The following is a 5,841-nucleotide window of genomic DNA, read 5'->3' on the forward strand; positions in this document are numbered from 1 at the left end:
ATTGCAAGACGTTTCAAAAAGATACTAGATCAATTTATGGATTATTCAGGAGGAAAAGTTAACCAAGTTAAAAGCTGCATCTATGGATGGAATGCAACGAATCACACCATATACAGCATAGCAAACACTCTTGAAGTCTCATACAAGCTTGACTGGAGTCACTTCACATATCTAGGGATGCCAGTGAGTATGGGACCTCTGAAGATTGACACTTGGAATGAAATTCTTGATAAAATAAAAAGGAAGATTCAACAATGGGGATCTATGTGGCTGAACCCAGCTGGTCGCCTAGTACTCCTAAAATCAGGGCTGACCTCTCTGCCCATCTACCACTTCTCTTTGATCCAAGCTCCAATGACCTTCCATCATAAAATGGAAAAAGCCCTTAGACACTTTCTCTGGCAAGGAGGAAAGACGGAGAAAAAAAAGTTTAACCTGGTTAACTGGAAGAATGTCATCCAGCCCCTTGAGAAAGGAGGACTTGGAATAAGATCCCCAAGTCTGCTAAATTTAGCTCTTGGGGCTAAAATTGTTTGGAGGCTAATCACAGGAGACTCAGCTTGGTGGAAAACAGTCCTTGAGGCCAAATATCTGAACAGCACTAGGCACCAATTGTTGGACACCAATATCCCCAGCAGGGACAGCACCAACATATGGAAATTATGTAAGAAAATCATTCCCTTTATGGCCCATCATACTTCAAAAGTCCCCGGGGGAGGGGGCAGCATTAGCATCTCCAATGACAGAATATTAGGCCAGTGCTCTATAGGATCCAATATAGAGGCAACCCCAGCAACCAGTTGGCTTAACAACAGAGGAATCTGGAGTTTAGCTCAAATAACGCAGTGGGGAAATCAATCCCAAGCTTGGATAGGCTGGTCACTTCCGGACTACCCCAGAGAACTTGAAACAAGCTTCCTAGTCCTAAAGAGCCTTCTGCACAGTAAAGCTCCGGTTCAAAAAGGGAAAAAAGACAGCTATCGCTGGGACCCTACGGGAACTCTTTACACAACCAAAGCAGGGTATCAACAACTGTGTGAAAGCGCCTCTCCACAGGCCATTTGGACTCATTGGAAATTGGTCTGGAAGGCGGAAGCCCCTCCCAAAGTTAAATTTTTCTTCTGGCTCCTCCTGAAAGGGAAGATTCTAACAACATAAAACTTAAAAAAAAGGGGCATCTTGGGACCCTCCAGGTGCCCAAATTGTTGTCAAGCCGAAGAAACAATGCAACATTTGTTCCTAGATTGCCAAGTAGCAGAAAAGTGCTGGAAAGATATGGCCTCAATAGGGGAGGTCACATGGGAACCAAAGGCATCCATAGTTGAAACTGTCTACAATTGGAAGAAAAATTGTCCCTGGAAAGGTAAGAAGGGCAAATTAACACAAAGGATATGGAACACAATACCATTAACTCTTGTCTGGAGCATCTGGTTGGCCAGAAACAAAAAGATTTTTCAAGACAAAGGGCACAATATCAGAGTTATGTGCCACAAAGCCAAGAGTTTAGCAGTGGAAGCAATCACCACCCGCACTCAAGGCAAGATTGATGCTAACCACTACAGTGTAGAAGAAAGAAATCTGATCAATTATGGACACGGAAGCCTCATCAGCGCCCAGGCACCAGGAAAAGAGAATCTGCAGCTGAAGGAGACAAGTAATGTCTGGAAATTAAGGCTCAAGGAAGAAGAATTTGCTCTCTGGTTGAGCAACTGCAACAGGTTCTATATGTTTTTCGATGGAGCCTCAAAGTCAAATCCTGGCAAAGCAGGGGCCGGGGGTCTCATATGTAACGCTAATGGTGAGTCAATTCTTCACTTTGAATGGGGGCTGGGCGAATTATCAAACAACAGGGCCGAGGGACTGGCTCTGTTCCAAGGACTTACCCAATTGATCAAGCTAGGAATCAAGAAGGCGACTGTCTTTGGCGATTCTGCAATCATAATTCGACTCATGGTGCATAGGCAGACCTCGCCAAACACCTTATTGCAGCAAATCAATAGCAGGAATCAGATACTTCACAATATGATGGAGGAGGCCAGTTATTACCATATCCTACGTGGCCTCAATAAAGACGCTGACAACTATGCCAACAAGGCTTGTGAACGCCCCAAAGGCCACCTCAGATGCAACAATATCTTGTCCACCCAACCATTGCCATGATCACGCATCCAGTCCAAGTAAGGGGCACCGTAACCAATAGAATCAGCAGCTGCAGGCAAATCAGCAGAGCAGAGGACAGCGCAGATAAGGAAGAAAGGAATTACATCAGGAGCCAGATCGGGCAATCAGCTCAGCACCCTCTTTTCAACCGCCCCCATGATTCACACGAATATAGTCAAACCTCACTGTACAGAGCAGGCATGGTCGATGGGAAATTGCTCAGAAATTGGATTGAGAAATCTGCCCAAAGTGTGGGAACCAGACGAATTGCAGGAAAAAATCGTCCCGCCCAACAGAACACTTGTGCCAATCCAGATTTGCTTAGGGCTGTGTGGATCAATTTTGGAGATAGCATACAGGATGGCTCCCGCCTCAATCGCACAGAAGCGCTATTTATATCCAGACTGCGCCCCAGTATCCTCCATTCTGGAGAGGCATCTTGTGATAGTATTCTCTCCCTTAGAGTCGTTACAGTTCAAGCAGCTTCAATCTTTTCCACCAGAGACGCTGGTCTACAGATTTCTGGGGACTCAGCGGAAACCACCGGTGACAAGAAACGTTCCCAGAGCTACTGTATCAGAGAGGTGTCAACAGAGAAGAACAGAGAGCTAATCCATCAGAGCCATTATATCAGAGAAGTGATACCTATGGAGCGCCCTGAACAATGTTTCCACTGCCGCGATCTGCAGGCAGAATTTGAGGAAGTGCGCGCGCAGCAAAGGACTCTGGAAGATCAAGTTCGCAGCATGGAGGCAAGGCATGCAGATCAAATCCGGAATCTGGAAACAAAGCTTGATGAGCAGTGTAGAATCCTTCATGACAAATATCGAGCCGAGATGAATCTATTCCTTCATAGAGTTCACTCATTGCACGAGCAATTCAACAACCTTAGCAACAGATGTGCTCATGCCGAAGAATCAATCACAGTCCTCAGGTATATGATGGACAAGAAATTCAAAGAAGCTTCATCCTCCTCCAGTGCAAAACCGAACGAGGCTGACCCAAACCCGGAAGATTCTACTGCGCGAAAGATTAGTCACATAGAAATTGATTAGTTATGTGTTGCAGCTGTAAGTTTTGGTGTTTTCAGTTTGTAAGAATCTATAGTAGCAAAAGATGTCTCATAGCTAGAAGCAATAGGATCAGGATCAAGGAAAGGAACTATTTTGTAATTCCTTGGATCCGTAATGCTCAAGAAGCACTCTATGTATGGCAAGATGCCTCCCTCTTTTTTCAGACTAATACATAGCAACCGAACTTGTTAAAAAAAAAAACATGTAAGGTAATGAGGAGAAACATTATCATAGGTCCTCATGGGCACTAGCACACACAAAATGCAATTGCACAGAGGAAATGACTAAAGTCAGTGTGTGTTGATAATGAGATCAAATAAAGAGCATATTTCACTGTAGTGACCTTCAGATTCAATGGTATTTTTGCAATCAACATAAAGAAGGGGGTTTGTTTTAGAAGTTTAACTATCCCCTTTCAAACAATTTAAATTAATTTGGAGCCATTAATTCCAGTTTTAAATTTAAATTTAAATTTTGTCTAGCAAAGATTTGTTAGATTTGCAAATTTATGTGGTGTAGTTTACACAATCCAAATGTCCAAGTAAATTTTCAAGGCATTATATTCATTTATGCATTCAAAAATACAGTTTTAAAAATGAAAAGTTACACATGCTATATGCATATATAGAACCAATATGTATCCATTTTGAAGAGGATTAAATCTCTTGAGGTTCATAATTTTTTTTTCAAGTTTTGCACTCTAAAAGAGCTCTCATAGCTATATTTAGCCTTGTGGTTGTTAATATTTTCTTTCTTTCTTTCTCATCTTTCCAAAAGTAATTACGGTTGCCTTTGCACAACTTGTGTGGTTCCCACAATAACGAGTGACCATGTAAGTTAACCATAGTTAAGAAGCCTTTATGTCAAGGATGGTCATTCCTAAACAAAAAATTACCCAATAACATCTCAGGTTGAACACAATTTAAGGTGGGACTTTATCATAATTAGTTAAAGCAATTTTGTGTGGGAGTTATCTTAAGAATCCCCATAGCTAGAATTTCTATACCAACTTGACCAAAAAAATATATATTTTCTGTTAAAAATGGTTACTCAAGTTTGTATGAATCAATATAATAAAAGTAAATTTATATTTATATTTATATTATAATTATTATTATTATTATTAGCTTTGAGGGTTAGTTTATGTAATGTTCCTAACGTAAACAAATAGTGATATATAAAGCAAAAACGTTTCTCAACACAGAAAATTTTAACAAACAATACATGCTCATAAAAACTCTAGAAGTAGAACCAACTGAGTCATTTTATAAATCAATGGAGCAAGTACAATAATATGGATGAATGCACCCGGGCTTGCCTCAATGACAAGTGTGACATAATCCAAGTGATGAGCCAATGATATCAATTACTGGAAAATGTTTGCTCCTCTAATGCTTTGCGTTGCCCAGAAAACACCGCTAGCTGGAAAGGCACTGCAAGAGAAACTCTACTTCCACTACTTGGAAAATGTTACAAATTCAGCCCCAAGCTGCTTGACCAAAACCCACAAAAACTCATAAATGGTTTGGCCTAATTTTAACCTCCCAAAATCGACCCCCAAAGGCACTATGCAATCCCCAACAATTCTGCATTGTATGCTGCAAAGATACAGCTGAAAACCCCACCTCTGTTGCTCAAAAAATGATGAAACTTTATATTTGGGATCCTTGTCAAAAACCCATAAAGAGTTTGGGCTGAGTCCAACCTCCCAAATTTGGCCTCCAATATGTCCTATGCCCTCCAAGCTACTCCAGAAAACGGTCTACAAGGAACCCTAACAGAATCCTCCTCCCAAGCTCCAAAAATGAAGCAATTTCCTCCTCAAATACTTCCCTTAACCTCCATGATAAAGTTCAGCCTCAAAGACTAATACTCTACCTACCACATGTGCACCAAGTGTTGCCTCTACGCTGGCTCGGGAAGTGCGAAAGTCACACTGCAAAGAAGCACACTCCTCCAGCTCCCAAACTATCCAAAATGACAACAAACCTCCTATGCTTCCTATCCGAAAAATCTCCCAACCAAACTCCACTTCAAGATACCACAAGCAAACTCAACCTCCTCTTCACTGCGTCCTCCAGTAATACACATCACCTGGAGGTGAATGCAACTACTAGAAACCATAATGGAAAGCTCCTATGGAAGAATGAAGAAAAACCTTCCTAGGGTGGCACTCGAAGTCCCCCGAAGAAAGGGTGAGCTCTTCGCTTGAAGAACTTGTGTTGAACAACAAGTGACTTAGCTAAGCAGCTCGAGCAACCAAAGAGAAATCAATATGCCAAAAGATGAATGAAATGAGGAGAGTTACCTTCATTATATAGATTTCATGGAACACTTTTCCCTCTAATTTTACCTCCATCATGGGCCCTCGCTTAACAACCTCCATGTAAAACTTAACCACCTCCATGTAAACCAAACTAGGGAGTGTGTATTTCCCTAGTGTGGGTGGCCCCCATGTGTAATTTAACCACAAAAAAAAATAACTTCTCCTAAGTCTAATCTCCTAATAAAAATCGGATGGGCCCCACTATCTCCGAAATTGGCCCCCAAAATTCAATAATTAGTCTTGTTCCAAATTAATTTAGGAAGGGACATGACAATCCTCCCC

Source organism: Pinus tabuliformis, chromosome 8, assembly GCF_031772625.1.
Source record: "Pinus tabuliformis cultivar Carrire ecotype Pingquan chromosome 8, CPIR1, whole genome shotgun sequence".
Classification (NCBI taxonomy): domain Eukaryota; kingdom Viridiplantae; phylum Streptophyta; class Pinopsida; order Pinales; family Pinaceae; genus Pinus; species Pinus tabuliformis.